Source organism: Schistocerca piceifrons, chromosome 5 (assembly GCF_021461385.2).
Source record: "Schistocerca piceifrons isolate TAMUIC-IGC-003096 chromosome 5, iqSchPice1.1, whole genome shotgun sequence".
Classification (NCBI taxonomy): Eukaryota; Metazoa; Arthropoda; class Insecta; order Orthoptera; family Acrididae; genus Schistocerca; species Schistocerca piceifrons.
The window spans coordinates 28,946,811-28,961,133 of NC_060142.1; the positions used below are offsets into that span (position 1 = coordinate 28,946,811).

At 42.5% G+C, this 14,323-nt stretch overlaps 1 protein-coding gene across 1 annotated transcript in view; it reads left to right on the top strand.

The window, feature by feature from the left end:
- The first annotated feature begins 1,413 nt into the window (after positions 1–1,413).
- The window catches only part of LOC124797981 (retinol-binding protein pinta-like), a 152,052-nt gene continuing 139,142 nt past the window's right edge, over positions 1,414–14,323 (top strand). The window contains exon 1 of the mRNA XM_047261159.1: positions 1,414–1,804. The gene's annotated coding sequence lies outside the window, so the exon portion shown is untranslated. The remainder of the gene's footprint in view (positions 1,805–14,323) is intronic.

Here is a 14,323-nt window from a genome sequence, read left to right on the forward strand (position 1 = left end):
TACACCACACCTATCCTGAAAGCAAGAACACTCCCAATGCCATCCTAGCATCTCCCAACCTTCGTGGATGCCTCACAACAGAAGTCATCAATCTGATTGGAAGTGACCACCTACCTGTACTCCTCCCCATATCCTACATTCAACCTCATCCCCATGCACTTCCTATCAATCAATGTGGCAATCGATTACCGTCAATCGAGAAAAATGACGTTAGCCAGAGATGGACTTACAGTCGGCCCCACGTGACGTATGGTGGTGCCCTCTATGCGCTCTACATAAACGGGACTTCTACGGCCTGGCAGCCAATCATTGACTCAACTCGGAAGATGTTACACGCAGTTAGCAACGAAACGTAAGGAAGATGGACCACGGCCTCACAGTCCAGAGGCTTTCAGTAAAGCAGACGCCAGCCATGAAAGTCGACATGTTATGATTTTCGAATTCTATCCACAAAGCTCTCTATTCTTTTGTTTTGCCTTTGGGACATGGTGTTCAATTGCTCCCAATAGAAAAAGCAACTGTTCTACTTTTTAAACCTTTTGAGCAAACTTTTTTCCATTCTTCAAAATTTAGTGCATTTCGTAACTTCTCGTGATATACTACGTTCGCCTTAGCTTTCCGGACTAACCGTAGCTTTGTCATTTGTAGCATCTGTTGATATGGCCAGGAGCCAAGTTTAGCCACTGCTAACAAAACAGCAAAAAATGCTTCTATATCCTCGCTTGGCTTGCCAGAGAAGGGAGTTACAAGGGCGGCTGCTGATGAATCTAGCATGGAAGGGGTTGCACTAGATGTGGACCTAGACTCGGATAATCGATTCCACAATTCGTTAGTGTCAGACCTCAAATGGGCTACCTGATTAAGTAGGCTCTGAATAGCTTCGTGGTTGGAGACTCCTTGTGTCTTACTGTCTGTCATTGTAATGTTTTCCTGTTTAACAAATGAATCTTACAACAAGTATACTTCATATGACCACAAGAACATAGACTCAGCTATACAACAAGAAACGTTACAAATTTTATTACAATTTCGATCAAAAAACATCTAACACCATCCGAAAAGACCTTATCTAGTGTCAAATCTTTCTGAAAAAGTGAGAGCTTTACATCGTTTGTCGTTTGTTTTTTACACTGCGAAAGTGTTCTTTGAAAAAGAAGAACATAAGGAACCAATTTTTCACTCGCCCATGTACTGAAACACTGTCCGCCTGCTAATGATTGTAGTCTGCTGTCTGTGAGCTGGTTGCGGCCCGTCGCTGATGAAGGCGTTATGAATTTCTGGTACCACAAATTCCCTATCATGTACAGCTCAAAATAGAGCCGGGGTTATCTGGCAACAAACGTAACGGGTCGGGGTTTAGTGACTCTAGATATTGAGCGTCAGTGGTAGAGAGGAGCAAAGGTCATTATTTTGTCAGAAGACATAAGACCCTTGAAGCAAACAGACTAACTCATTGTCTTATAACTCGCTCAGTTCCTCGCGGCTGCGGAGCGGCGGAGTGGTAGTTTGCAGATTCCGGTTTCGACTGATACGGCGAGGACTCGTGTTGCAGCGGAGTGCCAGGCGATTCGCTAGTCCCTCAGAACCGGGCCGGTGAACCTCTGCGGCAGCGGCGCAGTCTTCTCCTTGTGAACTGGCTCGTTGCGTATTAACAAGCGGATAGGCGTGACGCGAAGTGCTCCGTCCCGAAATCGAACCAGCGACCCTCAGGTTCGGCGTCTTCTGGCGGAGTTCATCAGCATATAAGTTCACAGGCGACCCATTGGGTGAGGCCGCAGTCACTTCATCTTCACCAGCCACCTGGGTAAGTACCACACGAACTTTTATATGGTATCATCTGAGATGACACCTTCTGCGTTGACTTCTTGGCGCGTTAACGACACCTTCTTCTGTCGTACAGCGTAGCGGCCAAGTTGTTTTAGCGAAGTATGACTTTCACTGACTTACCATCGTTCTGCCCGTCCACGCGACGTTTTCTCCTGTCTTCTTTCTCCTCTCCAAGGACCACCTAAAGGAGCACCTTAAAGGACCCCCTTATACCTGTTTGCCGGAGGTATTTATTCGGTGTTTTTGCCAATGTCGCTAAGTTTCTGAGTTGGCGACTGATTCTTCGGTCATTGATCTATGCTTCTCAGATTTCAGATATCGTTTACTTATTTATTCATGGAAATATCTGGCATATCACAATAGGTATATGTTTATTATTTACCTGGCTATCTTCAGCTGGCATTTTGATGCCATAATTTCGTTCCTTTACTTACTCACGTATGAGATGATCTCCTTACAGCTATTTTTATGAGAGATTGCTCCATTATTACTAAAAATAGGTATATATACACAAAAATTAATGGAAAGAAGAAAAATAGGTTTAGTCCACTTATCTTTTGCTGTTTAGTCAGAAGCATCAGCGTAAAGCACCAGAGATAATATTATTATTTACTAATTAATAGTAAATGATAAATTTATTATAACCTACTGTGAGACACGGCTGAAAGTTAGGTTACCCAATCAGGGTATCTATACATTATTTCACCAGACCATTTTGTGGTCACGATTTTCACTAGGGTATGACCATTTTAAGTTCGTAGCATAGAGTTACATTGTTTTACCGTTGCAGGAAGAGCACATGTCATTCTCAGCGACTAGGACAGAAATCTCTTTACATTCCAATTATATTACTAATACAAATAGTGTATGTCAGGACTCATTACAAATACAGCTTCCACTCACTGCCGTGGGGAAGTAATTTATATGTTAGAGAAAGATATCCTCATATCATGACAAGATCACATTCCATTAATTAAATTAGTCCCACTGTACATGGTTCTGCATTTTTATCATTATATGATGAGAGACTTGCTTAAATCCAAAAAATTGGAAGTGGAATATTATCAAAAAAGTTTGTAAATGAATAATTCTTGACGTTTTCTGAGCAGGTCTTCAGACTAGAATATTCATATTTATTCAATCAGCTGACACCGTTAAACTTAGATCCATGTGGTCCGCATCACTTGTTCATTCAGACCTATGATACTGCTAGTATTTGTACTTCTTTTGACGTAGGTAGATAACCTTTCCTTTTCTACTTGAGACTGTATTTGTTTTATTACACACTAATTTCATAGAAGACCTTACACACCTGTTAAATTGCCATTAGATAAATTTCGCTCTATATGGAAGGCGGGCCCATTCGTCCCTTCCCAACATTCCACACTCTCGACCATCCTGCGTCTAAATATCTTGATCCTGTCGTTTGACTCCGATTCCCTTTTACAATCTTATCGCAAAAATTGCAGTGATCATATACCTACCATTTCTCACTACAAAAAATGTATACATACTGAATAACAGCAACTAGCCTCCAATGTATTTCAGTTACTTACAAAATAGTACTAAGATTCGTTTAGTAGAACATAGGTAAAGCACCTCAGAGACAACCTAGGATGTTATTCGCTTCAGAAGAGTAGAATAATACTTCGTCACTTTTGTTTTTCCTTACTTCAGACATAATTTGAAAGCATTCAGCGGTGCCTAACTGAAAAAGTAATAAATGTGACCTCATATAGAGAAATGTTGTTTCTGCGCCCGATGCTAATTTTCTACTTAAAATGGTTCAAATGGCTCTGAGCACTATGAGACTTAACATCTGAGGTCATCAGTCCCCTAGAACTTAGAACTACTTAAACGTAATTAACCTAAGGACGTCACACACATCCATGCCCGAGGCAGGTTTCGAACCTGCGACCGTAGCGGTAGCTCTGTTCCAGACTGAAACGCCTAGAGCCGCTCGGCCGCACCGGCCGACTTCCTACTTCATTATGAGTGAAAGTATTTCTTTAAAATCTCTATGTGAATAAAGTCCTTTAATCTTTTTTGCAGTGGGGTATGCCAACAAGTACCTGAAATCATACGGAATTAAACTGCTCCCACCTAATCGGGTGGTACGTTGTTTGTCTAATGTGGTAGGGTCTGCAGCATGTGTGATACACTGAGATGACAAAAGTCATGGGATAGCGATATCCGCATATACAGATGGCGATAGTACCGCGTACACAAGGTATAAAAAGGCAATACATTGGTGGATCTGTTTTATAGTCAGGGGATTCATGTGAAAAGGTTTCCGACGGGAAATAATAGACTTTGAAAGCGGAATGGTAGCTGGAAGAAGACGCGTGAGACGTTCCAATTCGGAAATCGTTTGGGAATTCTGTATTCCGATATCCACAGTGTCAAGAGTGAGGAACCGAGGTCAGTAGCTTATGAAAAAGCACACACTCGTAAGAAGATAAACGTATAATATCTCGTATATTGTTCCAAATCACACAACATTTCTCGATTCACTAGCTGTTGATGACCCTTAAAACGTACATTCCTTCATCAAAAAAGTGTGTAATTAGTGGAATAACGAGGCAGATAAGGAAGTTTTGCGTAGTGACCATATGGAAAAATACTCCTCTCTCTGTATTCCACCACTGGCAAAAATCTCATTTCGATATTTCTAACCGTTTATGAATTATGAGGAGTGTTGTGGATATTTCACTCTTGCTTTATCACTGGCGCGGTGCGATCGCATGAGATCAGTTTTCTCGAGATTGGAGACAGACAGAGACCTCCATCTAGATCTAGAGAAAAATTCAATATGTTATGAAAAAATTTCGTACACAGCGAAATGTTTTGTAAAGTGCACGAACCGCAAAATGTTACAGACTCCTAATTTTCGTTGCAAACTTATTCGAATTTCACGCACTGACGTATTTCAATGTAAATACCGAATAACTATGACCATTAATGAACCTGAGATATAAAGCCAGAAGCAGCGCAAAAATGAATTTTTTCACGGAATATTTTCTGTAAAATCGTTTTAGCAAGACAGGCCGAAAGACAAACAGAAAAGAGTTTTTTCACATCCAGTAGTAAGCGAATCTGCAACCATCAGCACTGCAATTCGTTGCTTTAACTGCGTGGCTACTTCCACTCTTATGCTTTGTTCTAGCTGATTCAAGAGAGAAGCAGGCTGACTTCATTGCCGAATGATACGGGCGTAAGCAGTAAATGCATGAAATTTTGGAAGACTTCCTCTATCAGGCTTCACAAAATTCCTTTCCACTGAACTTAAAAGTTTTAAATGCGTTTCTATAATTAATAATAAACCATTTGCGGGAAAAATGTATGCGAAGTCACTAGTAACTTCAGTTAATACTCATCAAAGACGACCTTTCGAATTTAATGATTTTTAAACTCTTAATTACGTAAAAGTAACAGGTATTTTTTTGTGAATATTGACTTAAATTTTTTTATCTCGTAATCATTCACAGTAACAACAATAAGGACCATATTTCTAACTAAGGAAAACCGCCTGTTATGAACTTACTTTCCACTTGGATGCGTCCTGGTGATTCTTCAGTGTAACAAAATCACTAAAGCCGAAACAAAAGCCACTCAATAATTCCAAAATAACAAAGTCTAGCTGTAAACAAATCACACCGAACTGAACGAGTAGCCATATCCAAACCTAACCATCTCTCGGTATAGTTGTCGAAAAATCGGCGGCAGGACCGATCGGTATCGGGTCTCAAAAGCTTACAGAATAGCAGCTTCGTATAAAGAACCTAAAATAACGTCACTACCGTGCACAACCTACCGAACCAATCAGTACGAACGATACAGGGCAGGTGCCCTGGCGGGAGCCAGCACATCAGATGGAATTCGCCACTCTGTTCCTTGAACAACTCCATCACACTACTGGCCTTGCGACATAGCGCATTATCTTGCTGAAACATGTCGCTGCCATCGGGATACATGATCGTCGTAATGGCGTGTACGTCATTTGTAACCAGTGTAAGATACTCCTTTGGCTGTCATGGTGCCTTGCACGAGACCCACTGGATCCATGGACACCCACGTTAATGCGCCCCTCAGCAGAAAGGAGCCGCCGTCAACTAGTCTCCGTCCCATAGGACAGGTGTCAAGAAGTTGTTCCCGTGGAAGGTAACTGAGTTGCCGCCCCCTCCAATAGGCATGATGAAGAAGGTATCGGGGTGTCAGACAATGCAAGGCTCCACCACTGCACCACCGTCCATTGCCGATGGTCACGTGCTCATTTCAGTCATAGTTTCGGTCGTGTCGTGGTGTTAACGTCGTCTCTTGCAGAGGCATATCGTTAAGAGTGGTAGGTGCATTTTGTGTTCATACACACTTGTATTCTGCACAGCGTTAAAGTCTGATGGTAGTTCCGCCACAGTTCGCTGCCTGTCCTACTTTACCAGTCTATCGATCTAAGAGGTGTACGTAAGTTAAAAGAATAAGATCTCTTAATAGTCATGATTGCTAATGAAAAAATTAAATAATACTAGTTTCTGCTCATTCTACAGCTTTCTTAGGATTTGAAATAATAACAGAAAATTACCTAGGGGAGGGTACAAGAAGGGAAGTGTGTGACCCATTTAGAGATGTAATCAAACTAATGGGCTATGTGCGCTCGTGCAGGTCCACAAAGCTACGTGCCGATAGGTGGCGTACTAGTACACACATTTACAATAAATGACAACGTTTAAGAAAACACTACAATTTTGTCGAGAAAAATCCGATAAATCACTAAATTTACTATTAACTGCGCGTCATTTCCACTATTTACCAATTACTACTGATGTGGAATAACTACAGAGAAGGCTCAGTGCGGAAATGGCAACTCTAGAAATAGTTATTATGGATCTGTCTTTAAGTCCAGAGTCGATTTTTGTTGTTTAAACTCTTATCTTTCTTCATTGTTCCTTTTGTCCCTTGACCAAGTTGTGTCAAATGCCATAAAACCTAAAAAAATACACTGAAAAGTCAAAGAAAATGATACACCTGTCTAATATTGTGTACGGCCTCCGCGTGCACGCAGAAGTACCGCAGCACCACGTGGCGTGGACTCAACTAATGTCTGAAGTAGTGCTGGTGGGAACTGACACCATAAAATCTGCAGGGCTGTCGACAAATCCTTGAGAGTACGAGGGCGTGGAGATCTCTTCTGAAGAGCACGTTGCAAGGAATCCCTCATACACACAATAATACTCACGTCTGGGAAACTTCGTGTCCAACGGAGGTTTTTAAACTCCATTCCTGGAGCCACTCTGTGGCAGTCCTGCACGTGTTGTGTGTCGCATTATCCTACTGGAATTGCGCCCCTCGCAATGCACATGGACATGAACGGATGCAGGTGATCATACAGAATGCTTACGTACGTGTCACGTGTCAGAGTCGTTTCTAGAGGTATCATGGGTCCCATATCACTCCAGTAGCACACGCTCCACACCATTACAGAGTCTCCACCAGCTTGAACACACCCCTGCTGACATGCAGGGTCCATGGATTCATGAGGTTGTTTCCATACCCGTACACGTCCATCCGCTCGATGCAATTTGAAACGGGACTCGTCCGATCAGGTAACGTGTTTCCAGTCATCAATAGTCCAATCGTGCTGACTGGCCCAGGTGGGGCGTGAAGCTTTGTGTTGTGCAGTCGTCAAGAGTACACGAGTAGACCTCCAACTTCGAACGCCCATATCGATGATGTTTCGTTGAATGTTTCGCACGCTGACACTTGTTGATGGCCCAGCATTGAAATATGCAGCAATTTGTGGAAGGGTTGCACTTCGGTCTCGCTAAACGATTCTTGCGTTCTTGCGACATCTTTTTCCGGCCGCAGCGATGTCGGAGATTAGATGTTTTACCGGATTCGTGATATTCACGGTACACTCGTCAAATGATAGTACGTGAAAATCCCCACTTCGTCGCTACCTCGGATATGTTGTATCCAATCGCTGGTGCGCCGACTATAACACCACGTTCAAACTTATTTAAATCCTGATAACCCGGCATTGTAGCAGCAGCAGTGTCTAAACCTGCGCCAGACACTTGTTGTCCTATATAGTCCTGCCAGTCGCAGCGCCGTATTCTGTCTGTTTACATATCTCTGTATTTGAATACACAGACTATAGCAGTTTCTTTGGCGCTTCAGCCGGCCGAAGTGGCCGAGCGGTTCTAGGCGCTTCAGTGTGGAACCGCGCGAACGCTATGGTCGCGCAGGCTCGACTCCTGCCTCGGGCATGGATGTGTGTGATGTCATTAGGTTGGTTAGGTTTAAGTAGGTCTAAGTTCTAGGTGACTGATGACCTCAGATGTTAAGTTCCATAGTGCTCAGAGCCATTTGAACCATTTTTTTTTCTTTGGCGCTTCAGTGTATATGTACTACAGAACTAAAAAAAAATTGTAAACAGATTTCAATTAAAACTATTTACCTTTTATACTAAATGTAGTCCTACCAAGCCTTCGCCATTTTTTTATAAGATCCACGCCTGCATTTACGATCCACCTGCCCCCGGAAACGCAATTACTAATTAAAAGTTATTGAGACAGAATCTAGGAAGATAAATTTAAGTGGTCTTAAAAATGTATGTCAAATATTAAGTTGTCACAAAGATTCGTAGCGCTTTTCCATAAGTTTAATGACCACAAAAGATACACGTAATAGAGACTTTAGACTTAGCTAACATATTCTTCTTCACTATTTACAACAGTCTGTCAACGCTGGGGTAAATTTTCGATTCCGCGACTGTAGAAGTCACGTGGGTTTGAGGTGAAGAACTCTTCGAGATATGTTCGGAATTCATTCTCATTCGGAAATTAAGTTCTTTGAAGGTTGTTCGATGGACAGCGGAAAATTTGGAAATCTGCATTTGCAGTATCAGATGAATAACGTGGGTACGGAATGACTTCGCAACCCAACTCCTGCAAGGCGTTTTGTTCAGTCTAGCAGGATGCGCGCACACGTTATGGTGAAGTAGTATAACTTCACTAACCATTCCTGGTCGTTGTTCTTGGACTACATCTGCAATTCGTATCATTTGTTAATAGTAAATATCAGCAGTGATAGTTACACCATGGGGAAGCAATTCGTGGAACGCCACATCGTCGCTTAGCTACCAGATGTATAACATATTGTTTTGTGGATGCGCCCAGCTCTTTGTATGCTGAGTTGCTTTGTTTGGGTTCAACCATTCCTTTGTTTTCCTTATGTTAGCATAGAGACACTGTTTTGGATTGGCAAGAGAGCCAACCCACTATGAGAGGAAGCCGAAAGGCACGCGTATTAGCTCACGCAGGCTGGCGTGAGGTCTGGAACAGATCAAGGAAATGAGACTAGCAAAAAAGGTCGTAGCTGTTGGAATACTTAACTTTAATCAATAAATGGTGAACATCGCTCTTGACGGCACATGTTTTACAGCATCAATAGTAACTGGTAATGGCGCCTTGCTAGGTCGTAGCAAATGACGTAGCTGAAGGCTATGCTAACTATCGTCTCGGCAAATGAGAGCGTATGTAGTCAGTGAACCATTGCTAGCAAAGTCGGCTGTACAACTGGGGTGAGTGCTAGGAAGTCTCTCTAGACCTGCCGTGTGGCGGCGCTCGGTCTGCAATCACTGACAGAGGCGACACGCGGGTCTGACATATACTAACGGACCGCGGCCGATTTAAAGGCTACCACCTAGCAAGTGTGGTGTCTGGCGGTGACACCACAGACACCGTTTCCCATCACCAGGAACGATGCGGAATAGGAATGGTCGGTGTGGTTCACGAGCCAACTGATCACGAGCGACCAGAGGTATACACGTGGTACACACTGATTTTTGTGATTTTGGCTTATAGCATCTGGTACTCATACTGTACAGTCGATTTTGAGCGTTCCCCATTATATGCATATATCGCACTATGGTGGAATAATCACATTCATCACATGTGCCAGTTATCGGGTACAGGGACGTGGATCCTTGTGGATCAAACGATCTTCGTCAAAACCCGAAGGTCTTCCTGGAAGAGGAGAGTCACTAGCGTCATAACTATCCTCCTTAAAAGGAGAAAATCATTTCTTTGCAGTGCCCTGTCCAATGCCATTATACCCACACACTGCACAAATGTTTCTGATCGCCCCCGCTGCTGTCACCCCTCTAATGAACTCAAACAGAAGAATATATCGGAAATATTGGCACTCCATTTTCTAGTCTCCACAGCAACGCTCACCATGTCCAAGTGACAATATTTAAACTCAGATAACAACAGTGACCCACAAGTAAAGTTGACAACCGATTTATAAACCCAGAGCAACCGGAATACCAACATCTAAAACAAAAACGCTAAGAACTTATGCAGCAACTTAAAAATAATAATATGTTTTATACACCTTTATCGTTCCTATTTTTCCAAGACTTGCACAAAATGACTTGAACACGTGGAGTCTAATCCTTTACATTATTAATTTAATCAGTACTAGTTACTTTCAGTCAGGTCCGTTTATTTCTGAGGTACAATGACGACTATATTACATTTGCGTGCGCTTCTCTCTAATGGCGCATTAGAACTCTTTTCTCCAAACAAATAACACACATTGCGTTCCTCTGCGTACGGCAAAACTTAGGGATGTAGGCAAAGACGGCCATTTTTTATCGTTATCTGTGACTTAACGTTACCTCATACCCAAGTTATTCATTGAATTATTACTTTAACGTTTTATTGAAAAATTACGACGCATCATATATCCACGATGGAAGGTGGAAAGCATGCGAGATATGACATCATCTGCTGGCAGAGTGAACGGCACAGACTTATGGGACAGACAGAGTAAGTTTTTTTCGTATATGTGGGACCCTAAAGCAACTCTCAATTGAGAACGCTGCAAGATGGCAGCGACTAGGGTGAAAGTCAGAGAGGAAATTCCGCTTGTAATACGAACCCACAATCGTTTTGTGCCCACGGAATGCATTGTCAAATTTTGGTATCAACCGTAAAGCGTTGATTTAGGACCTTCAGCATTCCTCCTCTTTAGCCACGGGTGCAACGCAAGGACATTTCAGGTGATACGCATGCGAGTAAACGAAACACCACCGACAAAAATAAAATTTTCTTTTGTGTTACTTCATTTTTAAAATAAAATGATACAGATCGGATCTTGTCGGCGGTATTTTCGTGGCCCTTTGGAACTGCTGCAAACTTATCGGTGTACTAATGTGTGCCAGAGCCATAGCTGTTACGTAGTGAACTGTTTATTGTTGTTATTGTTGTTTTGTTGGGCATTAAATGGCATTGGAAACATATTACGTGATCGGACGAGTGTCGTTTCAAATTGTATCGAGCGGGTGGACATGTATAGGTGTGGAGACCCAAACACATGAATACATAGACCCTGCATGCCAGCAGGGGAGTGTTCAAGCCGGTGGAGGCTATGTATTGGTGTGGAGCGTGTGCAGTTGGAGTGATATGGGACCTCTGATACGTCTAGATAAGACTCTGACAGGTGAAATGTACGTAAGCATCCTGTCTGATCACCTGCATCTATTCACAGCCACTGTGCATTACGACGGACGTGGGCAATTCCAGCAGGGAAATACAACACCCCACACCTCCATGATTGCTACAGAGTGGCTCCAGGAACACACTTATGAGTTTAAATACTTGCGCTAGCCACCAAACTCCACAAACATGAACATTATTGAGCATATATGCGATGCCTTGCAACGTGCTGTTCGGAATAGATCTCCACCCCCTCGTACTCTAACGGATTTACGGACAGCCCTGCAAGATTCATGGGGTCAATTGCCTCCATCACTACTTCAGACATGAGTCCACGCCGTTTTGCGGCGCTTCTGCACGCTCGCGGGGGCTCTTCATGATATTAGGTAGATGTACCAGTTTCTCTGGCTTTTAGTATGTAATATAACATTACATACATAGACTGGCCTGTGATCGTCCTGTGACTCACTATCGTAACCTTATTGACCGTCAAGACCGTGGTCTGTTGTTATACCGTTAGGTTCAGCTGCAGGTTTTTCCGAACCTTCTTCTTGCAGTACAGTTGTGGAGCATCTGTTAAGGCAAGATAAGGTTCGACAAAAGCTGTATATTTTGGAGAATTGTAGAGCAGCCATCCTACAACTACAAAGAGACCCACATCCTTTTGCACACTTGCAGCTTATCAAATCAGCATGCAGTCTTGGCGGGAAGGCTCTCAGTAGCTACTGAGACTAGTTTATACACAGATTTCCTCCACCTCTACCCTTGAGGGGACTTTAAAACACCCATCCACAATTGTACCTGTAGGACTGTTGTCTCGCCTCCTTCTCTGTTGGGGGAAGTAGTGGAAGCTAGTTGCTGATGTTAAGATGCAGTGATAACGCAACATAATGTTTAGTTGACAGAATCCCGGTACAGAGTATTAAACCAGTGACAGTCATCCTAAAAAATGGCATGATATGACGCAAATGGATCCTTAAATACTGACACGGCAGGTACCAAATATTTGCATTTCTTCATTACTCTGAAGATTTTCTTGTTTCCTTTCATGAATGCTGATATGTATTGTCACATCCACTTAAGGCATGGAGGAACAATATATGTTCCTGGAAGTTCTCATTAGCTTGCAATTCCTGTGGTGAGTGCAATGTTTGTGCCTTGTTTTCAAAAAAAATGTTCAAATGTGTGTGAAATCTTATGGGTCTTAACTGTTAAGATCATCAGTCCCTAACCTTACACACTACTTAAGCTAAATTATCCTAAGGACAAACACACACACCCATGCCCAAGGGAGGACTCGAACCTCCGCCGAGACCAGTCGCACAGTCCATGACTGCAGCGCCCAAGACGGCTCGGCTAATCCCGCGCGGTGTGCCTTGTTTTCCTTTCATACTTTAAGGAAGGTAACTTATTTCTGAGGCGGAGTTAATGCTACAATCAAAAGGAACAAATCTACATTCTCACCTATTACAACAGCAACTTAATCAGGTGGCTTAGAGTTCGTGATCTCAGCAGCTGTCTGGGCTATTAATGTATAGACATCGTCCTATGCTAGTGTCACTTTGATCCCTTAAGTTTTACAGATAACACAGTTATGAAGTGTGTTTTGTTTGCATCATTCCAAGGAATTTGTCCTGACTGATCGGAATTGTTATGGTTTCAGTGACAACCAGTTCAACTGAGTGCTTCATAGTAGCTCTCCTTTGCTGTTCTACAACGTTTGTACTACTAGTGTTCTCAGAATGCCCATGAAAGAGAACAATAATGCTAGGTACGTAGTAGTGCTGAATGCAAGAGATGTGTTTTCCGCAAACGCCACTGAATATTTCCCCTTGTTTCCGTATGACACAGTGCAGTAAGTAACCAACATCAATCACATGAACACAGTTTCCTAGATTAAGATTTTCGTTCTTTATAGATTACAAGATCGTATAAAGAGAAGACGTTTGTGTCTTGCCCATTCTGTTTTAAGTAAACATAGAAAGTGGTCATGGTGCCAGCTCATATTCGAAGTACCCCTCCGCTTTTTTTGATGATGGATATTCCGTGGAACAAGAACGCGGGGTCAACAGGTATCGTTTTGACAGCAACCTCCACTACGGAATTCATAGCAGCTAATGGCAGAACACGATCAAAACTTTTCAGGTTCGTAACTTTTACCTTTTTCCCTACAGTACTGCTCATTAGTGTCTGTCCGGCTTCCAAGGGACGATTGCAGTTTATTGTTTCGTATCCCAGAAGACCGGTTGTAGCTGACGTCAGCAACCTTAAGGTCATGAGAGAGCCGCTGGGAAACTTTAGCTATATCTTCGTCATCTGTTTAGATACGTGATGGTCTCATCTCAATCCGCAGGCTATAGGAAACAAGCAAAACCCCAACAATATTTCCAATAGCATCATACACACCATGTGCAGCACGAGGCCCAAAATTCATCTTTCTTTTATGCTATCAGTCATTCCTCTGCCGTGTTAACACAGGCCTGCTATACTTTTCATAGACTTCATGACGGTTTGTTCAATTATTATATCTGTCCACGTTCCCTATAAATACTTCTCTGTCTGCCGAATTGTAAAGAATCCTCCCTCATCAATGTTTTCAATTTTTTCTCATTCATAACCTTTTCCAGAAGGATCATTTCCTGAACATACAGCTGGCAAGACTTGGCATCAGGAAAACGACCACAAGCATGGAAGTAGGGTATAATGCCTTTGATGCATTTGAGGTGTAGGTTCAATTTACCCGTTTTTCCAGCTTTGATAAAACTCCATGTGGTAGTACTGCACCAATTACTTTGTCGTTTCGCCTTTCTTCGGAAACTCTTCTAATATGCATTCAACGAATTGTTTTAGATTTTTTTAAGTCTCATTATTTTCCAAAGCTTGTAGATTTTGACGACCCGCTTTAAATATTAGAGGCAACATCTGTTTTACCTCGTTCACGACATCCTTTGTGCCTGGCATCTCCTCCATTTGAGAAAAGATCTCATTTGAAAAGC